General features: G+C 42.7%; 1 protein-coding gene across 2 annotated transcripts in view; it reads right to left on the bottom strand.

Moving 5' to 3' along the window:
* The window catches only part of EFNA5 (ephrin A5), a 278020-nt gene that overhangs the window by 170955 nt on the left and 88626 nt on the right, over nt 1–18439 (bottom strand). The gene's annotated exons all lie outside the window — the stretch shown is intronic.

Raw genomic sequence — 18439 nt, 5'->3', positions numbered from 1 at the left:
CTAGGTAACTGATGGAATTTCCTCTTCTGTTTAGGTAATGTGCAGTACAATATTGCATTTATAAGCAAAATATGACCAAAGTATATTTCTTATATATATTTGGTCTTCTCCATGGTGCGTGGCTTACACCTCTCCAAACCCTTAGAATTTACTGTGTTGAGAGTGATAAAAGGTGTCCTTTGCTATGTTAATGAGATAGTTTTGGAAAGCCCCTAAGGATGGGGGCTAGTTGCCAGTGTAGGCAACCCTGTGATTAGAAGGCTGGACCTCTCAGTCCCACCCCCTGACTTCTGGAGAGGGGGTGAAGATTCTGAGTTCAATCACCAGAAGCCGATGATTTAATCAATTATGCCTACATAATGAAGCCTCCATAAAACCCCAAAGGATGGGGTTCAGGTATCTTCTGGGTTGGTGACACGTGGAGATTTGGAGGAGAGTGGCATGCTTAGAGAAGCATGGATGCTCCGGGCCCTTTCCCCATACCTGCCCTATGCATCTCTCCCATCTGGCTGTTCCTGAGTTATGTCCTCTTATAACAAACCAGCGATCGAGTAAGTCAAATGTTTCTCCGAGTTCTGTGACCTGCTCTAGCACACTAATCAAACCCAAGGAGGGGGTCAAAAAAAATCCTCTGATTTATAGCCAGGCAGTCAGAAGTACATGTGGCCGGAGATCGGGCGGCCCGGTGCCAGTCTTGTGGAACCGAGCCCTTTACTTGTGGAATCTGATGCTGTCCCTGAGTAGTGTCAGCACTGAGTTGAACTGCAGGATGCCCAGCTAGTCTCTGAGAATTATTTGTTGATTTGCCAAACCACCCACCTCCACACGTTAGAAGTGGATCCAGGAACCCAACCATAAAGAGCAGGTGAATTTGGCTCTTTGTGTAAAAAGATACGTGAAGATACCCTGATCCAACAGCCACCCCTTTAATAGTTCCCACCTGCCTTTCTTCCCACTCAGCTACTTGAGCCATCTCCCACCTACTGTTTTGAAGGGGGCTCACCTTTTGGCCACAAATGTAAATCAAGCTTTTTTTTTTTTGGTACATGGGCCTCTCACTGTTGTGGCCTCTCCCGTTGCGGAGCACAGGCTCCGGACGCGCAGGCTCAGCGGCCATGGCTCACGGGCCCAGCCGCTCCGCGGCATGTGGGATCTTCCCGGACTGGGGCACGAACCTGTGTCCCCTGCATCGGCAGGCGGACCCTCAACCACTGCGCCACCAGGGAAGCCCTATTTTTTTTTTTTTAATACATTCTAGTTTCACGTATGCTACGACCTAGATGGGTGACGTGGATGTCTGGCTTAATGCTCTTTAATATCAGAATTCTCTTCTGTCAAAACAAGAGTTGGCTTAGATTGGGCTCCTCTCTTTGTCCCAGTCCCAAACACCCCCATGTAACACTGCAGGGACAGACCTCATCCACTGTAACAGCTGTTGCTTAGACAAGGCCTGGGGTGAGGCGCCCTGAGGTCAGAATCCTAAAGGTGAGGCACTAAAGGGATCCCTGCAGGTCAAGCTCTAGGGATCCTTCCACTTCTGTGTGGAAGTGCTACCTCTACAGCAGGTTTCTAAAGACTGCTCTTTTTTCAACCACCAGGGAATAACTGCTTTAAACACTGATGAGGATTTAACTGTGAATTAACTACTCCTATGAAGAACAGGTGAAGCATTAGATAGCAGACATGCTGTATAAGGGATATAATTCCTTTTCATGCCTCGGGGTTCCCAAGACTCTGCCTTCTCAGGCCAGATAACCAAACTAAGCATACCTGGGGCCACCTCATTGCCCTAGAAAACTGCAACGTGCCTTACCTTTCCTGCTAAAATGCCTTCTCCGTGTTACTATTCAAAGGCATGAATTTGGTCTTTAGAGGGTCATTAATAAGAAATAGCCATAAAATACAATTTATAGGGCTTCCCTGGTGGCACAGTGGTTAAGAATCCACCTGCCAATGCAGGGGACACGGGTTCGAGCCTTGGCCCAGGAAGGTCCCACATGCCGCGGAGCAACTAAGCCCGTGCACCACAACTACTGAGCCTGCGCTCTAGAGCCCGTGAACCACAACTGCTGAGTCTGCATGCCACAACTACTGAAGCCTGTGTGCCTAGAGCCCGTGTTCTGCAACAAGAGAAGCCACTGCAGTGAGAAGCACCATGACAAAGAGTAGCCTCTGCTCGCCGCGACTAGAGACAACCCGCGCGCAGCAACGAAAACCCAACACAGCCAAAAAAAAAGAATAAACAAAATAAATTTTAAAAAATACAATTTACAAAACTCAAAGTAAACTCTGCTATCCTACCTGGTCCCATTCATATTAAGAACCACGTGACGAACACCTTTTGGTCATGGGAAAATGACAACTATATAAACAATCAGGTCTCTGTTTTCTCATAGCCACAAGGACAGTAAAAGCCAAATTTAATGCTTACATAGATATCCTGGATTCTTCTACTAAATTCTCCCTAAAATATTCTCACTTAAATTTCTGACCTCTTTTATAATCTTTATTTCAACTGACTTTTTAAAAAGATGTATCTTTTTCATCTATGGCTTCAAAACATACTTGCAAATAAGTGAAGATATATATATTCCAAGACCTCAGCCAGTCCTCTCTCCTGAGGGCCAGAAAAGTGGCAAAGCGCAACACATGGATCCCAAGGCAGCGTGGACCACACAGCCTCCTTCCCACCCAGGTCGGTGCATCCTGCCACCGGGCACCTGTGGCCTGGCCACTGGTGAGAGAAGGTTTCCTCATGTCAGGAAACAGTCATGTGGATTCACTGCTGAATTTCCTTAACCACACAGGAGCTTCAGACCTACCTCTACTCAGCTAGGGGTTCTCTTAGAGCTCAGCAATGTTGTTTTTTGATCTCTTGACACAATAAATGATGTAGTAATTCATTACTGACAGGGCAAAAAATTTTGCCACAATGTTTACAAGCTCTAATAAATTATGGATAATTTACCAAATTACTACCAGGGAAAAGAAGCCCGCCTTTTTAGATTTTCATTTATCATTCTAACTCTTTCCTCCCACCCTTTCTGTCTCTCTCACTTGTCCTTCTCTCCCCGTCTCTCCCCCCTCCCCACTCCCTCTCCGTCTCTTTGTTTCTGTTTCTCTCTGTCTCCCTCACACAGACACATATTTCCATAATAGATTTTGGCTTGAAATCAGAATTGGAATATAGTGCAGTTGGTATACTCTACCCTGTCCCATGGCTAATAAAACACTGGAATTAGATTTAAAGTAATGAATGGATTCTATAGGAAGTAAACGATCATGAATATGTTAAAACAAAACAAAAAACCCACCATTGCCAACTCCGTAGGAGACTCACCAGACCACAGTAACAACCTTTGTTGAGTACACAGTGTGGAAGACTGACTCCTCCAACAAGAAATTCTTAATCCAGTACAAGAAATAAAAAAAGAAGAGCTCCCCTTTATTTTTTATGTTTTGGTTTGGCCACTGGTATATGGCCTTATAAAGCTGAATTATTCTTAGCATTCAGATAACTTCTTGTGGTAATAATGGGAAATTATACTCAAAAGGTAATATTTACATTGGAAGAACTAGCATTAAATTACTGGGCTGACTGTTTGTGTTGTAAAATGTGAGGGGAAAGGCCTCATTTTCAGTGGATTCACAAACCAACATGAAAGTCAGTGGGATATGAAAATAATCACCCTCTGGCTCTACAACCATACAATGATGTCATGAGATGGATGCAAATGTTTTCTTAAAGATGAACCCAACTCTTTGTGAAAAAAGCAGATTCCAACTTCTTTAGAGAATCAGGGCTTAATGAACAATTCACCCCCTTTGATGATAAAATCTTTTTAAGACAGATCACTCTTATCTTCTATTTTTGAACAGTTCCACACTAACACCTCATCCCCAGCTCTCTATCTGAAGTTAAGCCTGACTTCTTCCAAACACCAGCCTCCCCTGTCCAGCCTTAAAAGGTGGATGTCACCCTCTGCTCCTTCTGTGCCCCTCTTGTGGCCAGATGCCTTCTCTTCCAAGTCTTGGGACACCTACTTTCTTCTCCTTGCCCAGAGTCTACTTGTATCCAAACCCACACCCTCTTTCTTACACTATTGTGGCCGCCTCCTAGCTAGGCTTTTTACGTCTAACCTCTCCCTACAAGATGACTCTTCCTAAAGCACCATTCTCAAAACACCACAGTCCTGCTCAAAAGTCATCAGAACTTCCAACTACATTCCTGGTGCAAACAATTGCTCAGGTTGTTGCTGGAGGACTTCCTCAATGAGTTGCTGCTGACATCCACGATGCCCCAGCCAGGGCCTCTCAACTACTGTGCTCCGAAAGGGTTACATGTAGGAGAGGGGCTGGGGCAGGGGCTGGGAGGCCTGTCCTGGGCTGGAGAGGGATACTCTGCAGGACCTGCTGCTTCCTAGACTTGAGCTGGATCTCTTTACCCAAGTGGCCTGTATAAATTATTTTCTGGAAGATGCTCCAGGCAAAGTAGCCTGACAAATTACTGTTAAAGGCAAACCTTCTTGTCTCTCTCTGTCTTGGCTCTTAACCTTACCACCCTCCCCCCATTCTGCATTTCAAAGTCCTAACACTTTATACCCACCTCCGCTAAGAAACCCTCCCTGACCTCCCCCATCACATGACTTCTTCCCCTTCCTTTAAAGCCTAACAGCATGTGCTATATATTTGATGGTATTTGTGATATTAGTCCTGCTATTAACAAATGATGGTCTACTTGCCCTTTTCCCATTATTAGGACACCGACTGCATCGTTGTTCCAAAAGCATCTAACTCATACTGTAGGGACCCAGTGAATGTTTGTCAAATGTCACACTGCTGAAGAAAAGATGGTTAAAACCACAGTTAGGATACTCTTTTTTTTTTTTTTTTTTTGGCGGCCTCTCACTGTTGTGGCCTCTCCCGTTGTGGAGCACAGACTCTGGACGCGCAGGCTCAGCGGCCATGGCTCACGGGCCCAGCCGCTCCACGGCACGTGGGATCCTCCCGGACCAGGGCATGAACCCGTGTCCCCTGCATCTGCAGGCGGACTCTCAACCACTGTGCCACCAGGGAAGCTCACTTAGGATACTCTTATTTGCTTTGATGAGTGTTCTGATCTGATACTCTTCATCAGACAACAGTTCAATTAAGTCTCCTAACAGTTCCATAAGCAATGATCCCAGCAGGTAGGGCCTTTCGCCCTGATCCTTATCCCCTTCTGGTTTTCCTGAGGGTTCTTTTTCAGGTTTAGGATTATTAATGTGCTAAGGATACACAATAATAAATGTCTAGAGTTAATTTACTATCACTCTCTGACCTATGAAATCTTCAGCTGGAGGGCTGCCATAAATGTTGACCGTAAGGACCGATCGTGAAAAACCCCAATTCTCCACTCTTAGTCATCTTTCCAAGAAACCACACACCCCGTAGCATGTGTGCTTGGCCAGTAGTTAAATTGTAGGTGACCTTTTCAGGGATTTGGTGCTAGAAGATGGAAAACTGGAACTGTTCTGGCAAACGTGAAGACAAATAATATGCTATCATTCCAACAGAAAGCCACAAAGAAAGTCCACACTGGAACTAATTGGCACCAACAAGGAAGTGTGATACAATACTCTCCCTTCCACTGAAAACCTTCTGTGGTTTCAGGGTGAGGACGAAGAGAATGAAGAAAAATAAACACAATATGAAATTGAAACCACACCAGGAACAAAAAATATGAACTGCAAGACCACAAAGTAGTATTTTTATGGGTAACTTTCAATTTTATCAAGATAGAGTCAGGAAAATAGTACGCATAGCTATGTTATGTGACTTAAATGCCAAGTTTCCATTTTGTTTTTATATTAATATTAGGACTTCTCATATTTCATCTCTGTTTATGTTTACATAAATTACATTTATATCAAATCCAGATTTGGAGCAACTCAGAATAAATACTTGGGCAATTCTTGTTAATATTTTCATAGGAGTTCAACTTTTGATTTTTAATGTTTCTCTGGAAGATAATGCCTGCGTGTATAAATTTAATCCATTCACATTGCTATATTGCTATATTATGTTTTTATCATTTTCACAAGAAAACTTGCTGTATCTAATATATAATTTATGTCCATTTAGAAACACGTATTTTTTTCAACTAATCGACGCTGAATAATGCTAGGTATATCCAACACAAAAAAACCCACAAGGGAACTTTTCCCTCTATCACATTCTTTTCTAAGTGTTAAAGGGGGCAAAACTTTTCTTAAAACTTAGTGGTTAAATGATTAAAGTTCTGTAAATCACAAAATAAGTGGGTGACAAAAAATATAAGAGCAGAATCAATCAACTTTCAACTGTAAGAAAGAAGAGGGAGGCGAAAAGGTTAATTTTACGTGAGGCTACATAATTTTCATTTAATTGCTGTTTCATTCAGTGTCCAAAAACACCGGGAATATCCTTTTGTCATATGTACAGAAGGGCTTTGCTATTGTCCCTCAGGAAGGCTGACAGCTGGCCCTGCACTTTGACCTCTGACCCTGCCTCAGCAGGGGTCTCACTGATATTCCCAGAAGCTTCTCTCAATGGAAGAAGATCATTTAAAAAAGAAAACGCCACCTCAAGGGCTGGTGGTCCTTCCACTCTCACCCTCTGCTCCTGCCCCCCTGCGTGGTGGCATGCAGGTCCAGTCAAGCCCATCAATTCCTGGCCCTTCATGAACTCACTATTTTTCATGTATATTTGATGGGTCCTTTCCCTCTTATTCACAGTGGCTTTCACAGTCATGTTAGTGGGTGAGAGCCTTCTATTCTGGACTTACATTTGATTAATTTGTGGTATTCATGTGTCTAATTCTCTACACACAAAGGGAATGAACTAGCTTGGACTCTATCGACAAGCCATTTCTGCCAGGAAAGTTCAAACGTAAAGGGAAAGGCTGTGTCAGTGGAGATGGTTTCCAGCTTGCCAAAAGCAGCTTGGAATACAGCACAACGAAACAGTCCAGCTTAAAAGAACAAAAGGCAGCTATCATCTCCAACGCTTTTGTTAATGATATTTTAAAACACGTAAGCAAATTCCTAAATGCTGCATTCCCTGTCACGCATATGTACATCTTTACAAGAGGGAGCGCCTGAAATTACTGCAGCTTTACAGACATCACACACATACAAAAAGAGACTCCTGGCTTCCTTTCAAATCCCATCAGTCAACTTTTATCAACCGAAGGGGAAGCAGAAGATGATAAACACTGCCTGCAATATCGTTTGTGTTTTAAGCTTTGGGTCTTTTAAAACAGTTATGTTTACAAAAGTGTGAATACTTTTAAGGAACAGAATATTGATCAAATTCCTCGTTTTTAGTACACAATGAATGCCTCCAAATATGTCCCTAAATGCAATGTTTTATGAGTCCCATAATTATCTTTGCTAATCCTTAAAGAATGATAATGGCCAAAAATTTACTGTCTTCAATAACCTTCTTACTACAGTTTCCCCTTTCAAGTTCTCATTTGAATTCGGTAAGTTAGTATTTTACTTTAAAAAAAATCCACAAAATTCTATTCAACAGCTACTTGAACTTTTACAAACGGCTGAAAAGAACGTAAAGCTAGATATGAATTATTTGAAGTCAACAGAATAAGAAAAAGTTGTCATATGTGTAGCACAGTCTTCTATGTGTCCTTTAATAAAAAGCAGGACTTTGGTCATTCCATGATGTCACTGATATTCTGTACAAAAAAAGTTCCCACAGACCAAATTCCACTTCCTTTCTATATTGCCAAAGATGAAATAAATCTTCAAAATGCAGGGGAGAAAATAATGTATATGAGTCCTTCAAGAATATATGAGGCAGCCTGCAGGGAATAATGTTAAAAAGATAAAAAACAACCCTGGCTTCCACTTTTGCTGATTTACTCCCATGACCTTGGGCTTACCCTCCTGCTAGAAGTGGAATGTATGTGTGCACATGTGTGTGCATATACTCAGGCCCTGGTGCCTGGACCAGTCATCTGTCTACTCTGGAAAGGGGAGAGAATACCATGCCAGGTAAATGGAATTTGAGACAAAGCACTCTCCCCACACCTGCCCCGGGCCGGGATGCCTGAAACCAAGACACACAGGCTCCCAAGAAAGGACAAAGGACAGACATTCCCGCACAGTTGTAACAGCGTTCTCTCTGATCTCACAAGGGTAACAGGACCGTTAACCTTCAAATACCAATAACCAGGTTTCCTGACGAATATGGAAAGGGAAAACCTAGGCTGAGGTCTGTGTGGCATCTCTAGGCTGCACTAGGAAATTAAGGGTGTGGTACTGAGCACTGAAGTGTGAGCTCCTGGGCGAGGCAGCCTGTGGCCTGGAATGAAGAGTGTGTTTCCAGTATCTACATTCAAGTTTTATACCAACATACATATACCCCTCTGCATGTGTACATATATTCCTGTGGCTCTCAGCTATAAATGGGGGGAGGGGCAGAGAAGGGGGAGAAGGGAGAAAGGGAGCTGAGAGACAGCTGGACTGGGGCAACCTGCAAGGTACTGCCGAGGGGACGCGCTGACGCAGGTGGTGAAAGGAAGGAATGGTTAAATAATGCCCACAAGCAGCACTGTGGTGATAGAACAGGCAAAGGATAAAAACTGAGCAAAGAAGGAAACCACAGAGCACCCAAGAGCTGCGGTCCTTAACTGCCTCAACTTAGGGATGCAATTACTCCTGCTTCCATCGCTCATCTTCAGGCTCGGGTCCAGAACGTGCCGAAGATCCTCTGAGCAAAGTCCTCCTGCATGGAGGACATACCAATAATTGTGGCGCCGGAAAGACTCAGAAGTGCCAACATAAAGAAAACTCAACAGGGGCTTCCCCGGTGGCGCAGTGGTTGAGAGTCCGCCTGCCGATGCAGGGCACACGGGTTCGTGCCCCGGTCTGGGAGGGTCCCACATGCCGTGGAGCGGCTGGGCCCGTGAGCCATGGCCGCTGAGCCTGCGCGTCCGGAGCCTGTGCTCCGCAACGGGAGAGGCCACAACAGTGAGAGGCTCTTGTAATGCAAAAAAAAAAAAAGAAAACTTAATTTGTTAGTTGTTTGAGCTTTGTAGTGAAATCAACTACTTGAAAAAATAGGTTTTCAAAAACTTGATAATATAGAGTATATCTTGTATGTAAAATAATAAAACTTCAGTTCTGTAAAATTATTACAAGCCCTCTCCATATTTTTACAAATCCATCTCAGTTTCCAGATTCAGCATCAGATCTATGATGGGAACTGGTTCTAAAAGACGTTAGAAGGGACAATTTCAGGACAGCCCAAAGTATAGCTTTTCATAAATATCACTAGTTTCTCCCACCCTGATTCTTTTTAGCCTGGAAACCACATCTTTTCTCTGAGCTTATAAATAAACACATGCAGATATACACAAAACATAAGCAGCATGATTTGTGTGTGTGTATATATGCATATATAAAATTAAATACATATGTGTATACACACACACGTGTTTATATATAATTAAATCTATACTTAGCGTATTAACTCCAAGATGGGCATAAAGACACTTACAATGGTGCTCATACTAGTCAGAACAGAAGCCAACCCTGGAGAACTTCAGCAGAAATGGTATTTCCTAAAAGAGGATCAAGATTGTCACAAAATCTCCTGGAAGATTAGAACGAAATGGACTCAAATTTAAGGATGCAGCCACCGGAGCTAACAGTCCTGGCCACACTTGGTCACTCTCCGCTGGCCTGTTGGATTCAAGACCCCCCCGCCACTCGATCCCCAATCAGCAGACACTGGAGACCACTGCCAATGGAGGGGGCTCTAAAGGACCCATGATTCTCTATGTCACTCCCTCTGGACTCCAAGTTGTGGGCAGAGACATTAGATTGGTGAGTTTAGGCCACATGCCTGTGCCAGAGCCGCTAGAGATCCCAGGAAACAAGAATCTGGCCTCTGGGGCTTTCCCTCACCTCCCCACAAGTGTCTCACAATGGTAGATGTTCAAGCCTGCCAGGAAAGGCCTTCAAGATGCTAGCCACCTCCAAAAGAGTGACAGCTGTGCTCTCAGACACTTGTACACTGGGAAGCAATTATACCCTGTTTTTCAAGTAAAAAGGGCTATATTAAATTTATTAACAGAGAGCCTTACAGATTAAAAAAATACAGTACCAGAGGAAACGGTCTCCTAGAAAAGAACAGTGAACTATTAAATTCCTCTCCCTAGGCCAAGTATATACTAATTTTTACTTGAATTCAAACATTAAAAGATCTTTGACAGGAGAAAAACTAGGACAGAATCACCTGGACTTCTGCCCTAACCCCAGAAATTGACATAGCATAACCAAGACCTACTTAAAAGCTGGTTGTATCTGTTTAACACCAAACTCTGAGCAGAGGGCCTACCTCCTAATGGTGAAAGAAGCTGTTTCCACATTTGGAGAGGCAAGACCCACAAAGGAAGGGCCTTTAATTTCTAGTAATTACCCTGGTACCTTAAAGTCGGTAATTACACAGAGAACCTTGCCCTGAGCTGGCCTTCAGTTTGTTCCAAACCCAGTGAGTGTAATTAGCCTTGATTAATATCCCACATTTCACATCAACAGAAACAGTGAATCCAAATGGTCCCCACATTCTGCTGCCTCAGGAAACCTCACTGTTTGAATTCTGTACCTTTATCAAGGGAACATGCTGAGCAAATGGGATCAAATGATGCCTTGGCACCCACCTTGGTCTAACTATTCAGAGGGAAGCAGCAATGCCTTTCATGTAATCATCTTAATCCCCTGTATCAACTAATTAATACACAGAGAAAGCTTTTACTTGCATGTGAGCAATTATAGCAAGTTCCTGGTCGGTGTCCAAATATAATTCATGGACAGTGAGGCTCCGGGAAGGACAGCTTCTAAAGATGACTTTAAAATGCAAAGGGGTTTTAGGGGGGGCAGGAATGAAACAATTTTGTTAATAGTAGGAAGGGAGGACCAAAAATAAATGTCAGTTTCTCCAAAAATCTTTTTAATTTCAGAACTCTGTTTTGCACATGACTTGCTTAAACAGGTCCATTTATGTGAGCAAAGTAAGACCCAAGAGAAAGCAAAGAGCTTTGATTCTATGTCCTTATACAGCTGAAATGCCACAGAGTTAGTTACAAAGGCCTTGAAAACAAAGAAAACTGATGCCCTTAACTAACTAGCTTCTGCTAAAAATAAACCCAACTAGTCTCACTGAACACAGCCTTCTGAAAGGCAACTAAGATGTGAGCTCAGTGATTTCACATTCCTCCCAGGGAGGGGTGGGTACCTGTTGCACAGGCCTCCCCCCTCCCCCCCGCCGCCCTGCCCCCAGTGCAGGAGACCGCACATCAGTATTTGCAGCTGCCTGAGAACTGATCCAAGAATTGGGAGCACGGGGTGGCAGGGTTTGGGGAGCTGTGAGCAAGTGCGGGGGAGAGCCTGCACAAAAGGACATCTGAAGCATCGGCACCTGCTCTGGGGCTCCTGCTCTCCAGTCTGCCCAGACAGAGTGGGAATCGCTCCAGCGTCGGGGGAAGCTTGTAATCCAACGTGGGGCAGAGGGCACAGGAACCTAGTGGCTCAGGCATTCAAGAAAAGGCTGTCAGTCATGAAGCACCACATTGTGGGAACAAGCCCCGGGTGTGCCCGTGAACTCTCCCTGCACAGATGGCTTGCTGTCTAGGGAAAGCATTACCAAGCACAGCCCAGTCAAGTACACTGAATCCAAGTTTCAAGAAACAAAACGTTTCCTCACATCACCCCCTCCCACCAGACTATGCTGAAGCTGCTTAAAAAGTGCCAAGAGTTATCCTTTTTTTTTTTTCCTTAAAGAATAAAATGCTAATCACATAGGGTTGGGCTCTCTGAATTAAATACTGTACTGAGCCACCCTGGGAACTAGACGGTATCCTCCCAGCTACAAGGCTAAAGAATGAGCAATCACCAGCCCATGGAATTTTCATGATCCAATTTCCCCACCTTCCTGCCGCATACCCACTGGCAGGAACCAAAGGGCTGTCACCCTGATGAGAGAAAACAAAGCTGGGCACTGCGTTATGAAACAGGTTTTTCCTTTCCCATAGACACTGCTTTACGGCTAGGTCATGTAAAACAGCAAAATGCTCAATGAACACACGCGGTCCCGTTCCCTGCAGGTGATGGTGCCCTGCAACTTGACCTGAGATACAGGGACAGGAAAGAAAACCACTCTCCAATTTCTAAGTGAAAGGTGACCAAACGGCAGCTATGGCAAAGCAGAGCCTACTGTTAACAACAGAAAAGAAACTGAAAACAGCAATGTGGACAGCACAGTCATACAGGTGTGGGCCGGGACCTGAGAGGGCAGAATAAAAAGCTTCTGGGGTCAGATCTGGAGCCAAAATTGACTAAAAAGGACAGACTGGCAGAGAGCGTGATTTGAGTTGCTCTGGCACTGAGAAACCTGTTCTTATCTGGCAAGGGCACCCCCTGCTGGCCGCGGCACTGAACTCCGTCTCTTGGTCCAGATCCAGGCAGCCAGCAGATCTCTTTGGATAAGGCCCGGAAGGGGCAAAGAGCTCTGGCAGAGCAAGTCCCTTGTAAAGCACACAATGGGAGCCAAAGGTCCCGTCCTAGCACAGCCACCGCCCAAAGCCATAATCTTTGTCCAGTCACGGTTCTCTGCAGTCAGATAAATTCCTAGCTGGCTGAAAAGAATGAATTCGACCCTGATTGCTGTTTTGCCTGTGAGAAGTTTAGAAAGTTGGGGAGGAGAGGGAGGGACACAAAAGAGGTCCCACTATAAAAAGATTCTTAAGTCACTCACATGTAACAGTGCTTGATCACTGGAGGAAATCCTGACCACCCTTTTAAAGGCAAGAGTTTATTATGACATTCTTAATGGTAATCATTTAAATCCCAAGGATAGGACACTGCAGCACTGGATTAAAACACATTCAAACATTAGAGCAGAACTTAGTGTCAACAAAACATAAGACTAAAATCAGTTTTTGCATTCCCATTGATGCAAAATGGGAATAGTAGCATCTTGTACATGATGCTACTATACACACAGATATTTTCATGTTCCTCCCAAGTTTTCAATCCTTTTCATCTAATCTTTTTTTTTTTTTCATTTCTTTCACTGTTGGGCTCTTACAAAATCATCCTGATGTTTTGTAATATCAGTTCACTGTCCCTTACAATGATTCCCTTCAGAATCATAGCGTTCAATGCCTTTGCCAGAAAATCCTATGTAACACGGGCTTGCGTGTAAGCACATTCCCACCATCATCAATTGGGAACGCTTACTTAAGGAAAACTGCCAAGACATTCAGCTAGGCTCCATCCGCTCTGACAAGCAAAGAGAAACCTGTTTGTGAAGGCCGGGTGGGTCTCTCCCCTACTGGCACAAATGTCATACTTGTGTTATCTTCAGCTCACGTTATCTGCCCTTACTCCCGGTGAGTTCACCAGTTCAGGCTGAACTTGGCTTCTCCCTGGGACCTCAATCTCATGTCTGTTCCCAGCTCTCAACTTCAAACACAGGGGAGACAGAAGGCAAGGCATCTAGGCGTGAGCAGAGAAATATAATGGGCAAAACAAACATGCTTCATCTCCTTTGGGTCATTTGGTCTGGTTTTCATTTTCTGGTTTACATATGAAATCAGGGGGTAAGAAGCGCCAGTGGAATTACAGGCCCAAAGGACAAATGCTCTCATTCGAGAATTTAAAAGGAATTTCTAAAAGCTGGAAATCTCAGTGCTTGTTCTTTATTTAATCATCTTTGCTGAAAATTTTAGGTTTCATTTCTTCACGTTCCTTATGCAACCAGAAGACGGTCCAGGTAAAATGAGGGTTTGCCGTCACTCTTTTAATTATTTTCTCAATGAACATTTACTGAAGGTTAGACTTCTTTTTGCCAAATATTCTACGTGGACAATATATAATACAACAGTGGCTTTTATTCACCATTTCTTTTAGCTTATACTACAGACGTCTATCCCTGGGAATAACAATGATTATTTGGGCTTCCATGCTGTGGTCTGGGGAGTTCAACCTTTACCTATCAAAAGGTCTGAAATTGAGTGTGTGGGTTTATTTTTATTCATAAGAGAGGAGAGCAGAACAATTTTAGAATGAGCAAAATCAATCGGTACCAGTTTGGGGAATAAGCTTCTGCTTTGAATAGAGTTGTCAAGAAACTCACAATCTGTTTGGCCCTGTGTCCACAGGAGGCTAAAGGTTTCATAATCAAAAAGTAAGGGATTTTTATTCTTTGCCATTCCAATAGCAGGCATAGCACCTCCTAAGACTTGAGGTGATTTTAGCTGTTCTATTATATCCTAAAGCACAAAAAAGCACACCTATATTTATACTCACATGCACATATGTGCAAAAATAATCTATAAGAAAAACAGAATCTTAGGCTCACTATTGCTTTATTTCAAGTGTGGGGATAAGCATGATAGCTATCGACTGGCCTTCTTATTGAATTTAAGACACAGTCAACTTTTCTGCAATAAGATCAGGTGGAAAAGAGTTGCTCGGAAGAACTCTGCAGATTTTTATTCATGGCTTCAAACGTCACTCGATGGTAAGCGACACAAAAGTATGAGGAAAAGTCCAAGAATGAAAACCTCTTTTTCGGACACTAAGTGTCTTTCTCTCGTATTGTAACAATACTAAGACCCCTCCCTTGCAAAAAAAAAAAAAAAAAATCAATAAATAAGCTCTGACTGATACCAAACTCCTTTAGATTAAGCTCAATATGCCATTAATATGAAAAGAATTTGACAGTTTACATAAGGGATGTGACCTGGTGCCAACAACCCCTGGCTCCTCCATTCTCCAGATGGTAGCAGATTAGTAGGCAGCCTTTATTCTCATAAGAAGATTTTTTTCTCTCCATGGAAAAACTATAAAGGCCAATTCTGTTCCAAACTTCAAGTCTCCTTCACAAATGTCTACTCAATTCTGGGCCTTAACTAATGCCTATTAAAAGAAGCCCCTGGGCTTGAAGCTGTGGAAGGGGAAAAAAAGACTAAGGCAAACTTAACTCTAATGCCTGCCTTTAAAAGCTCTATTGACAGAAACAGTGGGGAGAGTTTGAACTAATGTTAACTTAAAGAAAAAGGCTGGTGAGGTTCAATTGTGGATGTGAAGGCTTGCTTGAGTTTGATCTTGACGGGGCTTAAGATAAGGGAGATAAAAACCTAAGCCTACTTACATATTAAAAAATGCAGTTGTGCTAAATTCACTACATACCACTGTTCTCAATATGATTTATGCCCATCATCACCAAAGACGCTGAAGGACATCCCTGTCTAATATGGTAAAAAGCCACAGCAGAGGGCACTAGCTCTGCTTTGCTAATGCTAACATGAAAAATCATTTCCTGACAACACACAATGTTCTTTCACATTAATTCTTCAAATGTAACGAAGAATAAAAGCGGAATTTTTCTTTAGTCTTGCTCTGGAGGTATAAATATAACAAGTGGTTAATCAAAAAGATCCTAGAGGTAAAAAAACAGCCCTTAATCTGCGAGAAATTCTTCCCCCAATGGATAGGAAGGGATCTTTGAATAATCAGGAAAAATATATTTTAAACAGACTGACCATAGTAAAATTTTTAAGTACATTCAGCTGCACTTAAAATTCAGATAGCTAACTAGATACCTCCCCAAAATGTCTGGCTTGTTCAGTGGTCACCTGGACATATACTATATTTTTTAAAGGAAAAAATGTTTTTCTAGGAATCTTTTAAACACAGGAAGACTTCTTTATATGCCCATTAGTTGATAAAATATTAGAGCTTTTTAATGTAAGTTTAAATATTTCTATTGATATTTTCACAAATTGGTGAAAGTATGATCAATTTTGCCTGGATTTTTTTAAAAGCAAGTTTGTCATGATCTCTGAGATCCTGACAATTGTAAAACAAAACAAAACAAAACACAACTCTATAGTGGACCTATAATACACAATGAAAATAAGCTGTGCAGCATACGGTCCCTACCCTCAAGGACTTCACAGCTCACTAGGAAAACTAGACCAAAAAATGAAAAGTTTTAGTAAAAGTTCAAGACATTAGGAAGGAAGAGATCAAACAGAAAGATGACACAGGGTCTAAGATTCCACCTACTTAGCATGACCTATTTCTATCAGTTTCCAAAATCATTTAGTTAAGAAGAACATCAGAGTCTGCTCACAGCAAATATATTTAGCAGTCCCCAGAAATAAAAGTTTTCATGGAAATCTCAAAGGCAATTACAAAAAAGAAAGGCAGGATTTATTGAATTTCTTTTCTGCGAACTGCCTCATTTCCTTAAGGAGGAAATACCCGGCAAACAGTAATAAACACTGTGCTAAGGCTATCTGCCCAAAATGATGACGGCCCAGAACTGTTCTCCAAAGGCACTGCTATGGTACAACACGGGTCGTTTTCAGTGGATGTTTCCTAGTCTTCTATGCTTACCACAGTGTTCTAACAGAATGTCCATTTCCATGGTCAGTATCATATTCCTTTGTACTGAGAAAAGCTACATCCAGCAAAGGAACTATCCCCCAATCCAATAACTGGGACCATCCCGACAATCAGATAACAAGTTTAGGAAACGGCTTAAGGAAATGAGCTAATAACTTGACTGCACACAAGCAGATTATCTCTGATTGCTACAAAGAATGCTGTTGGGGGGGGACTATGTTTCCAAGTGATCATTTTTCCAGCCTGTTACAGAAAGGTTAATCTGCAGCCTTATTCATAAGATCAATTTTGCATCATGCCAAATACAAAAGAATTACATTAAAAAATGCATCTTCAGGAACTAAGCTGACATTTTTTTCAGTTGTCTTAGATGAGACCGATTCAGATATTCTCCCAATCACACGTTTACCCATGAAAATAAAGGGGAATATATGACTTTAGCAATACTGTTTACCTAGCAAGTTGGAGTTGACTCACATGAGAGGAAGACACCACAATGGTTGTTTATAAAGGCTCTCATAAAGCTATTAGCCTCAAAATTCTTTAGTTCATGGAGATGAGGGAACACGATCAGAGAAGCTTGTTTTACTGTTATTTTACTCTAAACAGCCTAAACCACCTTCCTTTAGAATCTCAGGAGCACTGCTTAGACTGTACAATACTAAAGTGTGATGAAACCCTTTCTCTAATCCCCAATCTGATAGTCAAATCCTTGCACACACAAACTCCACTCACCCCGGAGGTTAACATTCCAAGGTTACCTCCAAATAACCAAAGGTCCAAAATAGAGAAATCTGTTTCAACCTGCCCACCTATGCAAGCTTCAGTCAGAGAATTCCACCTGAGTAGTAAGTATATATATTACACTCTTGGTTCAAAAAGACCCAGTGGCCAACTGCACCCGTGTTTTCACCCTTGGCTGGCAGCAGATCGGATTGTGAAATGTAAATCAGAGTACCTTTCACCTGCAAAATGACTAACATAAATGCCAATACAGATTTTCTCAGGCCCTGAGGGAGTTTTCAGAGGCACTCTGGCCACCTGGCCACTCTGAAACAAGTTGATTGTGAACCGAAAACTCCAACCTTGCTTGAGAAAGGAGCCTGGGAAAACGGGAAATCTGCCATTCCCAGATGAAGTCAGTTTTTCAGCTGGGCTGTTGTGTCTATGAACAACATTTCGTAGTTCCTATGAAATCTAAATACCGGACATTACTACAGGCCAAAGGAGACGAGCTATGTGCCCTTTTCAGATCTAGAAAACCCAGGGAAGGTTTAGCAATAAGAGTTAGACCCAAAGGGTACCCCGGAACGGAGAAATTTCAGGATGCCCCACTCCAGCTGGATTACATCCAACACCCACTCATCTGAGACAGAATTTGACCGAATGTCAAGAGGAGAGAATGGACAGGCTTACCCTTCGTGTACTGGGAAGAGCTAGTCTTAGTATTTTGCTGACATTTTCAGTATAAAAGGGTTTTATTGTAAACTCTGGACCCCCAGAAGGGCTGCTTCTAGTGAACTCTGAAAGGAGAGATTAGGTGGGAGAGCCTCAGCACCAGATTCCACCCTTCAATCATGTTAGACACAGAGCTTTAGTCACTTTTTTGCTTAAAGTCATGCATCTGGTCAAAAGTTTAATTATATCACCGGCTGCATCAGCAAGCATATTGTCTGCCATCCACAGGAGGGATAAAATCTTTTTGGAGCACTGGGGTTCAGACATCGCTGTGGAAGCCTTCCCGAAATCTTGGGTTATGCCTGACAGTTGGTATTTTTTCCCTTAACTGATCAAAGAACATAGCCTGGATCCTGATAAGATTATACAAGGTCTCTCTCAAATTCTAAACTTTGGAGAGGGAGTAGGGGCCTCACCAAAATAGCTGAGTTTTTAATGGATTGAGTCTAAACACAATCAAATTGGCACTTTTGACATAACCGGCTGGTTCTTTACCAGCCACTCATTCCTTCATTCAGTCA

This window comes from Aethalodelphis obliquidens, unplaced genomic scaffold (assembly GCF_003676395.1).
Source record: "Aethalodelphis obliquidens isolate GAN/ISIS:26980383/991018 unplaced genomic scaffold, ASM367639v1 scaffold4, whole genome shotgun sequence".
In the NCBI taxonomy this organism is placed as follows: domain Eukaryota; kingdom Metazoa; phylum Chordata; class Mammalia; order Artiodactyla; family Delphinidae; genus Aethalodelphis; species Aethalodelphis obliquidens.
The sequence above is the reverse complement of the archived record's forward strand: the minus strand, read 5'-3'. Positions and strand labels throughout refer to the sequence as shown.